Source organism: Falco punctatus (genome assembly GCF_963210335.1).
Source record: "Falco punctatus genome assembly, chromosome: 4".
Classification (NCBI taxonomy): Eukaryota; Metazoa; Chordata; class Aves; order Falconiformes; family Falconidae; genus Falco; species Falco punctatus.
Window position 1 is genome coordinate 23,635,944 of NC_137583.1, and position 14,704 is coordinate 23,650,647.

The following is a 14,704-nucleotide window of genomic DNA, read 5'->3' on the forward strand; positions in this document are numbered from 1 at the left end:
CCACAGAGCTGGACCCAGGTACCCACGGGCAGCGTCTGCCCTCGCGGGGCTGAGGGGCGTCCTCATGGCCCTCCCCAGAGACATGCTGGGGACTGCAAGCCCTGCATCATGGCTGCATTTACGCTGCTGCTGGAGAAAAGAGAGACGTGCTCCTGTCTTCTAAAACTGATTGCGGGCAAGGATCAGCTGCAGTGGGATGCTGGTGATACACAGCATATCAGCAGACCGATGGATAGGCGCAGACAGAGCGAGGAGGTGCAGGACCTTGCACCCAGCATCTGCTCCCCATGAGCACTCGCTGACAGCATGTACACATCAACCCTGGTTGTAGCACTGTGCAGAAAAAAATAGCTACGTATACAGTAACATACAGGAATACAGAAAGCATTTGAGATTTTGATGTGAAAAAGCTTTACCCAGATAAACTCTTTGTTGCCTAAAACAGATGAAAGAGAAGCACAGGGCTGGACAGAGGTATCCTTCACCCCTACCCTTCTCCCAGGCACGATACCACTAAGAAATGCTGGAGTAAATCTGCTGCAGAGATTTTAGACATCCTTCTGCCCTTCCACAGGCTGTGTGAGAGCAGGAGCTGCAACAAGGTGCTTCCCATGTACAACAGAGGGGATGACACCCATTGCTTGCTTCGCAGAGGCTCTGTGATACCAAGTCTAAACAATGCACAACAAACAATCAGATTCCCAGCCAGAATTAGCTGTATAAATTACGATTATCAGATCACACTGCCAACAACAGATCCTGGCTGGAAACCGGGCTATGAGCTCTGCCTTCCGCTGCCCCCCTGGGAACCGAGCTGCCATAGCACAGTGCAAAATCATATAATTTAATAGCCAGGTGGATATACAATATTATCTCAAGGATCATAATGGCTCTGTCTAGTTATAGCCTATCCAGTTTTAACTGATCCAATGCCATTTGGATTTAAATTATTGTTCTTGCTAAGCTGTCCTTAAAAGGCAGTGAAATTTAGTCTTTAATACACTGGCAATCCACAATGAGCCATTTCCACTTGGCTCAGGTACCTGAAATCACACAGACCGTATCAGATCACATACAGATCAGCTACTGCTTTAGGATTCCCCGTGGTGTTGAGGTACAAGAGGCACAATAAACAACAAAGCAACAGGCTTCATTCTGAGCTTCCCTTGCCTCTTTTGCCTTCTCTAATCTCCACAACCTTACTTCCAAATAGATTCTTTCCATGGGCTTGCATGATGGTGGCCATCCCACTGTAACACATCTTTTCTGCAGACCCATCCAAGTGAGAAGAGCAGAAGAGTTACTAGAAAATAAGGGCTGACATTTATTCTTCTGGGGGCGGTTCAGGCAAAGTAAGAACTAAATAAGAAAGTTTTCTTCCAAGGAAAACAGCAGCACCGTTACAGTATACATCCAATCTGCAGACAGCATTTTCAATGTAAATGTGTATGGTGTATGTATGTCAAATGCCTTTTATTTGGGAGACAGGCTATCTGAAATAAAACACTAGCCATTTCCACTGTTTAAGCTAATCTAAAACGAGAATGCTAATTTGATACAGTTACTTTTCTACTAAGAGCCAGCCTGCATTGCAGTTTACCATGGCAAGCATCATTAGTTACTGGTAGGTCTTTCTGCAAGGTTTCTCCAGTAAGCATTGCTCTGATTGAAGTCAATGGGGATATTACATGGTGCACCAGTGGAAGATGTGGCCCTCCATGGCTCTCTATCGTCCCATAATGTCCTTTGGGACTTATATTTGAACGTGAACAAAGCTGTCCCCCTGAGGCTTATTCTTGCTGAAATGCTGTGGGACACGGTGGCAAGGTGTGAGCATGCAGTGCAGTTTCCACATGCAGAGTGGCAAGAGCAAAAGTACTGCTGCTTACCTCATGCGCACAGCAAGGCTGGTCCTCCAGCGACGGCTAGCTTCTGCTCGCCCGGACAGGCCCCCTTCCTCACCTCCAGGAACATCCCATCTTGGTTTCAAACAGGGTGAGGCAGAGAATCCATCACTCTGCTGTCAGGTTGTTCTCATGGCTAATTACCACCTTTGTTAATGATCTTTAAGTAGGAGCTGAATTTGTCACCATACAGTTATATAACCAGGTTCCTTTTCTTACACTGAATCTACACATTACAATAAAAGCCCTTTCCCCGTGGAGGTCTAGAAGAGAACTAGTGAGAGGCAGGTTACGCACCAGATACGAGATAATCTGGAGAGACCTGACAGGCAACTAGCAGCCGAACAGAAACACCCAGCTTTACAGGTGGGCTGGGATTGAGGAGAAAAGTCGCTTGAGCCAACCCATTGTATTGGATCTCCAGGGCACATCCCTCCCCCATCACCCTCCCTCCAATTCCTATAGCTACCGAGCTCGACTTTAATTGCACACAGCTGTGATTGCCTGGCACCCCTGTACCCACCGCAGCGCAGCAGCCGCAGTCCTTCGCCCACACCTGCAGTCTTTGCCAGGGAGGTGCACTGGGCACATCCCGGGGCCACCAGCGAGTGCTCCCCGGGGAGAACATCCCGCATTAACCCTCTGTTTGCTTTCAGACCTTCCACAACCCTCACGTGGGCAAGATGCATTGCCTGGGTACATCAGTCACGGCACTGCAAACGCCGCAGTTGCCCTGGCCCCACACAATGCAGCAGCACAGAGCAGCCCGTGCCCAGGGACGGTGGTCTGGGTTAACAGGGTGGGTGAAAGTCACACGCTTTTTGGCAAGGGGCACCAGCCAGAGGGAAAGCAACACAACTCCACTTCATGGGAGGGAAGGCTGACATTATTATGGAGAAGAGTCACAACCCTCAGCTTCAAGGAAGGCTTTCCAACCTCTCATCCTCTTTTCTTTGAAATGCAGCTAAACCAAGAAATCACTTTGTTTCAATTTTACTAATGACCTCTGTCATGCACTGTCAAAGCTACCGAGTATCTGGATTAAAGGGAGTATTTAGCCAGCAGTGTGCATTTACAAAAGCTGGAGCACTGTACTGGACAGAAGGTGTGGTGGGGACGTTGCTTCAGCCACACAAAGGGCACTGGTATCTCTGCCTTAGGCTTATTCTAACGGGAGGCTCTATCCTGCCACACGGACAAGCACTACCAAAGTCTGGAGGATCAGCAGAGCCCTGGGAACATACAGCCAACAGCAAGCATAGCAGCAACTTGGCTGAAGTGATGCTCATGATCAGGCCTGTGTTTTAAAAGAATACAACAAACTCTAATTCCAAAGCATTGCTTTGAATTTATGACCTTGTGTGCATTTAACATCTTCAAAAGCATCATATTGTATCATGCCTTATCACATTAGGCTGTCGCTGAACACAGTGAGATGTAACATTACATGGAACTAGCCGGGATCAGAAGCAATGCAAAAAGATTTTGCAGGTAAAAATATCCACAGATGAGTTTCAAGGAGGCTTTCACAGTGGTGACATGCAAATCCCCCCACGGCTTCACTTCCCACCAACTTGACAGGTTCTAATGGTTTCATTTAGGCTAGAAAGAGTGAAAGAGTGTCTCATGACGGGTGTGGGGTACCCCCAGTGCTTTTTATTGACTGCTCCCTGGTATTTGGATATGCAAACTACAGGGGAGGACCCCATGCAGAACACCTGCAGTCCTTCCCTTTCCTATGGAAACCAGAGGTGCATAAGTCATGTTAGCAACTGCTGTCGAGTTTATTGAATAGTAACTACAAATATGGTAAAACACAGCTAATTTAAAAATTACTTAGGCCCAGAGGGATCGCTGCTAAAAGACAATCTAATCCTGTACATATAACAGCTAGATAATTTCCCCTGTAATTCCTGCATGCCACCCTGAAGCTTGAGGCTGCGTTTCTCCATGCTAGTGCTCCCCTCTTCTCCTGAGGAGCCATTTGGGTTGTGCCGCACACCACGGCCCCCGCGGCTGGCAGCAGTGTTCACCCACCCCCCTTGCAGGGTGGGCAGCTTGGGGTACCCGTCCCAGCACTGCTCTGCAGAGAAGAGTTAACTTTTTCCCTGCTGCTGGTGTAAATCCATGGACTAGATGGTGTTGTAGGTCCCTACCAACAGGAACTCTTCTTTCTTCTCTACGTCATTCTGTATCGCACCTCAGACAGCTGCAGATTTGTAAGCACTACTCCAGATATGCACACTGGGCTTTCTCTCGGTGCATTAATTCTCACCCTGCAGGGAAGTTACAACTCAAGAGTATTGCTGGTTGGAAAGGGAAATCTGCAGCAAGGCACTGCCCGGTTATCAGGAGAGTGCTCAGTGTCACAGCGCTGGGGCTGCAGCTGTGCTGCGGACATGTGGGGTTGCTGCTGCAAGCTGCGGCGTGGTACAAAGCCCACCACAACAGCTAAGAGCCCGCAGCCCCACTGACACACCATGCAGCTCGTCTTTGCCCCACCAGCATACACAGAAGCTGCCCGGAGCTGCAGCCGGTGGGACTGCCACGGCCCCTGCCCCTGTGTGCCTCCCACCATGCAGCCCACGGCACCCACTGGGAGCCCGCTTGGGGACCAGCACCTTCAGCTTGAACCCCACCAAGGCTATACTTGTGCTTGTTGCCAGGAAATGAAACACATATATATACTGATCCCTATCTTGTATGCATCTTTTTATAAATATACACACACATATCTCTTCATGCATGTGTGCATATATATATATGGATGCACACATGCACATATACATGTATAAAATAATTGGTGGCAACAAAAAAGCTGCTTAATGCTGCCTTTATTGAGGGTGCAGAGCAGCCTGCTGCTGCGGGACTGTATGCTGAAGCAGAGGTGCCTGCTCAGAAGGATGCTGCCCACGTGGCAGCACAAGTAGCAAACTCAAGTTAAGACACTTCCAAAAAGTGCAATGCAGGGGCGGGTGTGGTGGGGAGAAACAAAAAGCTCTGCAATTTCCTTTTGGTGACTTGCTAGACATACTTGAACTCAACACAGTCTGTTCATATAACCGAGGGGCAGCAGCGCGGATGAAGGCATGGAACAGGTGGGTTCAGACCAGGGATGCCCCGGGTGAGAGGAGGGGGGAGGAGAGGCTGGTGGTGCTGTCCCCGCAGTGGCACCGGCGGGTGCTCTGGCCACCCCCGCCAGCCAGCGGAGCAGCAGGGCTGCCTCTCGGGGGCATGGAGATGCAGCTGCAATGGTTTCACAGTTCAGCTGGCACTAAAACTCAAAGTCAGACAAATTGAATACAGCTTTTTTTTTCTCTACATGGACTTCAATTTTCCAAGGACTGCGAGATGCCTATGTAAATGTCAGAAGATTAATGTGCTGTCTCTGAAAAGTTCACATTGGTTTTGCTTAGACGAGGCTAATTCCTTCGCCAGAAGCACAGAGCGACACGGGACAAGGAAACAAGGGACAACCTCTTTGTGCTGCTTCTTAGCTGTGACTTGTAAAACATATTTCCAAAGGTTACATAGCAGCTAGGAGTGTTGTTTAGCCAGGTAAGCCTGCCTCTTGTGCCTAGAAAACGACCTCCGTTTCCATCTCCCTTCCTGAGATGTTATTTGTCACCTGACATGAAATAAATTGTATGGTGCCCGTTTTACACACTCGCGTTTCACAAGCCCACAGTGTGCACAGGAACAGCAGCAAGAGGAGGGTCCCGTTCAGACGCACAGACTGACTGGACGATACTGTCACTGCAGACCCGGGGGGGAAAGCCCGAGGACGGCACGCCGGCCACAGCAGCTTCCAAAGCAGCTGCCCTTGCAGCAAGCAGACCCAAGGCCTTCCCTCGCCAACAAACATGAGGCGAACCAGGAACCAGCCTCCTCCAAGTGAGGACCCCCAGGCCAGGAGGGAGGCAGGGGGGGGCTGCCACCCCCATGGGACAGCCGGCACCTTTCCCAGGTTGTCCCAGTGGTTTCCTCAGGGGGATTTACACCTGACGTTTTATTTGGAGGCTGTAACACAAGAGTATGAAACAACACATTTTGCTCCCGTTTACAGGTCACCCCTGGTTAACCAAAGCGCAACGAGCAGGAGTGGGTGCGCGGAGCATGAGCAAAGCATCCCTCCCGGCACCGCAGCCACGGCAGGCTGCCGGCTGCCGAGCCAGGGGGGCACATCGGCATGATGCTCGGCCAGCGCTTCGCCCCCTGGCCTCCCAGCCACCACCTGCATCTCCAGGGCCAAATGTGCTTCCTCTGTACTTAGCAATCCTCAGAAGATTTCCTTTCCAGCCACACCAGGAGCCCAGAAACACTGAAGTAGCTCCAGGTCGCTGTGCCACAGGGCTCAGCCAGCCTGCAGCCCACTGCCCATGGCAGGAAAAACCCCGGCTTCTTCCTCTTGCAAATGCTTTGTGCTGACCGACCACAGAAACCAGTGTTACGCCAAGGCAGTGGTACATGACATGTGCCAGATTATCCTATTTGCAACTCTGCCCACTGTACATCATCTCTCTTCCAAATGCCCAAAATAGGTATATTCACATGAAAAGTTTCCCACAGAAAATAATAATACTACCAGAAGTGTTGTTTGTTGACATTAAGGAAAAGTATTGGTACCTCCAGCTCTTCGCTCCTCACGCTGTTTCACTGGAGCAGGGCTGTTAATCTCAGGGTCCTGACCAAATTACTTTAAAATTATCTACTTAAGGATGAAGTTACATTTTTACACTAACTATTAATATACTCCTTGAGTAGTATAACCAAGCAACTAAGAGTACTTACAGAATTAAGTGGGAATGAAAATATTAATATGGACATTAATAGCTTGTCTACTTCTGTTGCATCCATTCCTTTTCATTGTCCTACTCTAGAGTATAATTTTGTGTTGCCCTCTGGACTTGCACAGTGCAGTCCTGTAAGAACAGTAATTACTAAAGCATTATAACTGTATTTAGGCATCACATTTAATCTTCCATGGATCGTATAATTTCAGTGAGAAGTGTGTGTCTAAAGTGCTCTGTTAGATCTTAAGGTCATAATGGAAAAAGAAGAGATGTCCAGATACTGTAAAGCAAGCGCCTGTCTAGGGTCAGGTATAAAGCTGCACAGAGGACAGCAAGGAAAGCAAGGCAATGGCAAATACTTCTGAACTGAATAACGATAATGATGAAAATAATGGTGTCCCAGCAGCAAATATGTCCTTTGATGTTTATAAAATTCATAGGGATTCTACAATGAGCTCAGGTGAACAGGTATATAGTTTTATTACAGTTCTTGTTATTGCTACAATATAAGCTTTTAGAGGCTGCAGAAATTTCAACTGGGTTGAAATTCCAACTTCAAGTATTCTCCTAGGCCTTCTGAGGTTATACTAGAGGTTCCCACACAGACTGGTTTTTTATTTGTCTATTGTGGCCATACAGAAAGAGCAGAGCAAACACTGTTCATGGTTTTCACAATACCAAGTAATCCGATTTTTTTTTCCTTTTGTTAATATGTTCTTTCTTAACCCTTTACCAAATTGCTAATGTTTATAGAAATTTGCTTCTTTTGAACAGAAAAGATTATTAATGTCAAGTGCCTCCTAGTAACCTTGCTTTATAACGAATGCTTGTCTTTTCATTTGGTGTATTACGTGTACAAACACGCACAACATCTAAAAAGTGTTCCATGTGAAATATCAACTTGAAAAGAAAGGCAATACAGGTTAGTATCAGGAAACGGTAATAATATTTCACATTGCAACCTGTTTGGAGTGGTGGTCTAATGGCAGAGCTCAGAGTATCTTTCCCCATCAATGACAGATTTCCTTCTGTTTACATATGCCTGGTTACTTGGTGTTTGGGCTTTTTTAGATTCTGAAATGCAAAATTTCAAGCTAATAAAAAATGAGGGAACTGAGAAATTGGAAACCCAAGTTTAACAGGTCAAGCTCTCTTAAAATTTTAGTCCTACAGCAAGTCCTACAAAGGAACGTCCACTCGGTGCCAGACAATTCCCCCCAGCCCGCGGCTGCCTGGGCGCCTGCCAGCACATCCTCCCCGCACACCTGCCAGGCTCCAGGAGCTGGATGGCTTCCTCAATTACAGGTGTCATTTTTGCAGTTTCTGTTCGGGAGAACTAGTCAAAGGGCAAGCCCAGATTCTCTAAATACCTGTTTAGCACCATTTAAAGACAAACAAAAGTAAGAAGATTACTTTTTTTTTTTCTTACACCAGTCAAGAGTTTCTACTAGAGTTCAATGAAACTTTTGTAATCATGTAATATTCACTCTTCATTACTGTAACCATGAAATCAACAGCCTGTTATGAATCTAAATTACAGTGAGGAAGAAAAAGACATTTTTCATGTATGCAGGAGGGGGATGAAAAAAATACAGCTTTTCCATCAAAACAATGCAAAATCTGATTCTTTTTTCATCCTAAAACTGCTCCAGTGTCTACATAGTAAACCAAAGCAAGCTGGTCGCATGAAGTACCAGTTGTTGCTCTGGAGTACTGCTGACATGATTAATTAGATAGTCACTGGGCCAGGAAAAAAAAAAAAAAAAAAAGTGAAAATTAATATGATTTTCTGGCTATTCCAGCATTTTATATTAAAGAGTCATGGAGATGAAATGCTAAACAACCTTTGGAGAAAAGAGTGGGATCCATGCCTGCTCCCCGCTCAGGTGAGCGATCTGAGTGCCAGGCTGGAGGGCCAGAGGCTTTTCTGCCTTGTGAATAACCCCGCTGGCAGAGCGCAGCACGGCCAAAGCACGGCTCCTGAGCTGAGGGCTGCACCTCCCCAGCAAACACTGCCTTTCCATCACCACCTGCCACTTGGGTTTTCCCGCGTCTCCATGGTTATACGCGTACAAAACACCAGAGTTCCAGGCAGCTGGACACCAATTTCCTGTGCCACGGACCATGCGGGCAGCCCAGAGCCATGGCCACGACCTGGCACCGGCCAGCGCCCAGCGGCACCCGAGGCAGACCCCGACCACACTCCTGCCTTTGCTCAGTCTCAGCTGCAGCTGGTGGCGTCGCGACCCACCTGCAACCTTCACCCACAGGGAACTGCTCCATGTCCAGCAACTTGCTGCTTCTGTTCCTAGTGTGGCAGTCCGCTGTTCCAGTACTGCGAAATGATCAAATATACATAAAAGCCAGTGAGAGACTTGTACTTTCACTTAATTGTACATTCATGGTGTTTCTCTTTGTTAATCTGCATGAACATATGGGCACCTACTCACACAGAGAATATCAAGGTGTAGGCCCCCGGTACAAACACATGTTCACATATAAAATGTATGTGCACATACATGTATATGCTGGGGTTTAATGACACCCGTATTCATTACAGTAAGATGTGTTTGAACAGCAATATGGAGATTATCTCCCTCCGCATCTGGGAGAGGAAGGAAAAGTTTTTAGTGAGATTTGAATGCTACTGTATATATTATCATCTGCATTTAACTGATGATAACCTAATTAACATCAAAAAAAAAGATGGCCCATGCTATGCTAAATTTGCACAATATGGGACTACTCCTCTGGCTAGAGTACAGAATTCCAGCTCATTTAATTCCTTCAGCATTTGCATCGTGGTTGTAGAATATGGTATCTGTAAATGTAAATTTAAAAGAAAATAACTGACAGGTAGTGAATTTCTGTAAACTACCAGCAGATTTTTGCCTTTACAGACTTCCCTGAACCATTAAGCATCTGCCTAAAGTGCTGTTTGTTCAGATTTAACAACCGTGAGAAGTTTTGTTAATATTCACAGCCTTCCATTCCGAGATCGAGAGTTCCAACACCGAGCCCACGGTCTGACATGTGTCCCGAGGGGCAGGCGCACACGCAGTGGCGGCAGCTGCCAAACGCCCCCCACCCCCGGGCCAGCTCCAGGCCCCCTGTGCTGCGGAAAGACGTGAGGGCACATGCAGGGAGGAAGCACAGGAGTTTTCTGAAGGCAGCAGGACCAATGTTGGGTGCGCGACCTAGACCCCAAAGGCAGCATCACCTCTGAGCAGGCACCAGCTAGCATTTACACAAGCGTTACCATCAGTAACTCAGTCATCAGAGTAAGCTTCCAAAATGTTATGGTGTTCATTATTATTTGCAGAGGCAAAATATCGGTGAGGTTTACGCAAGGAGAGGACAAGTCTCAATAATCCTTTTTCGCTAGACCCTATTCCCTGGTATTTCTAGCTTTTCCATTTTCACTCTTGGCCTGTATCTGAGAATACGGAGGTAAACAAACAAGAAAAATGATGAGAAGAAAGTGAGCCACCTGCTTTCAACCTCAGAAGGCTGGCATTTATTCTGAACAGGAGTCTACAGGTACCAGGGGGTTCTAATTGCTCCAGTTGGTTCAGTTTGTATCTGTGGCCATCTGGATATCTGTGGGTTAGCAATTAAAAACGGTAAGCCAAACATTTGAAAATATTACTGTTTAGCTTACTAAAGTTTTTTTAATTAAGGGCTAAGAATAGGCATATGACAAATCTTCAGTGCAAATCCAGCAGTGCTGTAAAGGGCCAGGCATCCTTGCTGATCACAGGAATACCAATGCAGGCTTTGTCTAAAGGCACCTCCGCAGCTTGAGGTGTGAGTCTCCTACACCCGCAGGTAAGACACTATGGATGGGCAAGCAAAGCATGAAGACACATAAGAACAGATAGTGTGTTGGTGACAAGCAATTTTGAAGTATCTGTGAGGTGGCTGTATTTACATGCTTGTTTTTAAAGTTTAATTTTGGCAATTGTGTTTTCCCTTGGTGAAGGCAGCAGGAGCAATCGAACCGATGGAGAATGCCCACACGGCACCTCAGTCGCACGGCAGCTGATTTGGATGATCAGGAACAAGGTGGGAGCACTGGGAAGGGCCCTGCCCCTACCAAACGGGAGAGCAGAGATGGGGGGCTCCTACCCCAGCAGGGTTTATACAGGGTACGTGTATTATTTATTCTGAATGGCATTTTTTCTCATTAAAACTCCTTCCCAGGCCCCAACCCTTCTGTCCTCCCAGGCTGCACCGTTCCAATTGCTCTTCAGCAAGGAAAGACATTCACCTTCCAGAGAACCCCCAGCAACATCACTTGAAGAGGAAGACTTGTTTATTTTCTTATTTCAGGGGTGTCTTGCAGCCTCATGACTCGTGCTGATATTCACTTCTCACTTAGTCACTCCAGGAGCTCTGAAGCCTGGTGCTCGGAGAAGCTCGGGAGGATGCTCCACTCACGCCGCGGTCCTGCCAGAGCTTGGGTTTGAGCAGCTTGGCGATAGCCTACGCCAGTGAGCCAGAAAGAGCCCGTTACAAACGCATGGCACCTTTTCCAGTGGATCCTACTGATGAATATACCTGTCTTCCCACCTTCTGGAGCAAAACCTCTCTCAAACTCTGTACGCTGCCTGCACAAAATGGGTTTGCTTTATGCCTCCTTCCCTGTGACAGTGCCCAGGCTGCCACGGATTGATGCAGGCAATCAACAGACTCGTTACAGAAGTAACAGCGTATGTAACATGATGGGGCTCATAAGCACCTGGATTTCAAAGCGGACAGGCAGCTCCCCCCTCCCCACCTGCTGCTGCCCCGGCCTCACCTGGGTACAACCCCGACCCTGAGGCTGCTGACGATGGAAACCCATTAGACCAGTACGGGGCACAAATAGGGGTGTTAGTCTCATGAAAAAAGGCCTGAGGAGAAGCAAATGCTGGAACCTGAAAGCTGGCAAACACAAATTGGAAGTACGATGAAGGCAGCCCAGGGTGGGAAGGAGCGCCCGGGGAAGCAGCGTCCCAATGTCCAGCTCTCTGCAGACCAAGCCGGGTGCCCTCCCGCAAGGGGACCGGCCACCAAAGGGTGAGGTGGGTGAGGGACAGGGCAGGCGATGAGACTTTCTTCTCTGTAATACCGAGAGAGCACAAGAAATGATTTATGGATCTCTTCTGCCCTAAAAGCACTGCTTTCAAAATACTTGCCCTAGGACTGGCCTTTAGAGAGGAAAAGGTTTCACTGTCCATCCCAGAAGGTCCCCGAGCCCCGTTCAGCCAGCACACGGGCACCCCCATCACAGCCCTCTGCCCCTAATGCAGGGCTGGGTCCTCAGTGTCAGACCAAGCCTTGTGGAAGATCTCCTTCCAGTTTCAAGTAGGACACACTTACAATCAAGACTCGGACTCAGCAGCTTTCAAATTCTTTCCATATTTATGACAGATACCAGGGATTGGATTAACTTCATTTATGAATTTAACAATGATTACACTTTTATTATCCTCCACACAAACAAATATGAGGAACAAGTGAATTACAAATAAAGGCATTATTCGTGCATTTATTTACATATCCCAAGAAAGACTGTATTCATGTTGTATAATTCCGATTGCATGCTTTGCCAAGCATTAAAGAGGTTTACCACGGCACAGCCGCCCCAGTTTGACAGCTTTGACAGCTTCACTCTGAAAGTGTGTGTGAACAAACAAGCAGAGTCGTAGAGATGTGGGGTGGGCCCAACAGCGTGCAATGCTTTCAAACAACACTGCTGCCACAAAAACGATTTCTCGTAGGTATGATCCCACACTGACATCTTTATTTCTGAGAGTGTCACATATTAACAAGCTGCTCTGCTGTACCGATCTACCTGCAGGTACAGCCTCCCATTTCTCAACATGTCACCCCAAGGTGGCCTGTGACACTGCTGTTTAAATAGCGTTCTTTTTTCCAAGCTGGCTGAAGCTTGTTTCTTCAAGTGACCCATGCTGAAGCACCATGAGATGGTACCCAGCTGGTGGTTAACAGCGGGGTGTGTTCAAACCATGCAGGGGCTCAGAAACGGGGCAGCCTCCCCCGCCAGGGTAGCCCTCCTGCCCTGCACCTTGCTGAAGGTGGGGGCAAAGCTGATCATTGAACGCACAAAGGAAAAAAAACCACAAAACCAGCCTGACCCAACTTCAGTCCGCCAGGAACTCCAACAGCAGCTGAAGGAACACCCGGCGCTACGTCTGAGCTCAGCTCTGACCTGATACTTCAGTCTTTTCAAGGAGAGATGTCTGCATTTCCATGTCCGTCCAAGAAAGAGTGTGGACAAGACCATTAGCAATACAGAGTGATGGAGAAAAGAAATAATGAATCTGTTTAGAAAAACACAGTATTTAAATGTGTCTGATTAAGATGAAAACAGAAGAAGGAGGAAAGCAACCCACATATTGGTCCAATATTATCTCCTCTTAAGACTGTTAATGTCATGTTACTTATTCACCTAGTATTGTGAAAGCTAGTGCTATTAACATAGCTGAAGCCTCTGAAGGACAGGATTTGCTTTTAACAATTCACTCCTCCGTGATTTTAAAGTTAAATTCTTAGATTGTATCATGTGTTTCTATTTTGAGATGAGTAGAAATACAATGCCAGTAACTGTACCAATAAATGCGTAGGAAGTGATGGAGCCACAAGGTACAGGCAGCTAACTTAGGGCAACCACTAACTTAGCAAAAGCTCAAAGCTGTGCTAGGGCAGGGGCTATGGTGATCATCACCACCATATTAGAATATGGCTTTTCATCAGCACAAATTCATTTTTATAGGGCAAAAGAACTCCTGTCCCCAAGGAATGCTTTCTGGCATCTGGGGAGAGCGCATATTTTTCTAAACATTTTCTTAGATGCTACTAAAGACTTCTCAAAGTTTGGCTGAGACTTCAAACCTCCAACCCTCGGCAAGGTCCAGCCGTTACAGGTTGAACAGTGGCCAATGTTTCATGTCATCTAGAAAGCAGCTAGATTTTTTCATTCACACTGCACGTACAAATGAATGTCTCCTGAATTCTACCCATGCCCTCACTCCTCACCAGTACCTGCTGAAACGTCCATGCCCACATCCCTGCCCACATCCATGCCCACAGAGGGCAGCACCCAGCAGAGCCCTCAGCACTCACTGTGCACTATCAGTTGCATGAGTTACACAATACAGATCGGAGAACAAGATCTTTTAAATAGTAGAAGAGTGAATGCCACAGCATCAGCATTTGGCTGTGCAGTCACTCAAACCTGAAAGATGTCTGTGATTTGTCAATATTTTTACAAATGCCTAGTGATGGGTGCAAATCCAATCCAGAGAAATGTGAGCCAGTGATAAACAAAGTTCTGGAATAAACAATGTGGATGACGGTGAATTAACTCTACGACAGTCTGGAAGAACCTCAGAACTATTCACATGTTGAGAATTCATGTAAATATTGCTAGCATGGTGTCCTTGGTGACTAATTAGATGAGTAACTGCTATTTGTTTTGGGGGTTTTTCTTTTGAAAACGTAGCTAGTGTCTTTACTGTCAGGTAGAAACTGGATTTGACAAAACAGCGAGCCCAAGGAAAGCTTCATCGGAGCCCAGCCTGTGACTCAAATTAGGCTCACTATTGTTAGTAATTTTCCCTCTCTTTTCTGAAAATCAAAAGATTCTTTCACTTTCAGGTCTTTAAATTATGTGCAAAGCGCAACAGGATTTGCTATTTGCAAGTGTGCCTTTATTCTTTTGACTATTATGCAAACAAAAGAATCCAACAACATTCATTCGATGTTTTTTCATATGAAGATGATAGAGCACTGCTGATGTCTTAATGCCTGATTTATTCTCTAATTTATTACTCATCTGCTTCTACGTTATAATGTCTGATTTATTCTTTAATTTTTTAATCTATTCCCTGATTTAGTCCTATATCATCCAATCTGGAATGTACAATAACTAACTAACTAAATAAATAAAAAAATAAGCCATTCTAATTTTGAACAGCAAGCAGAAAGATAAAATATAAT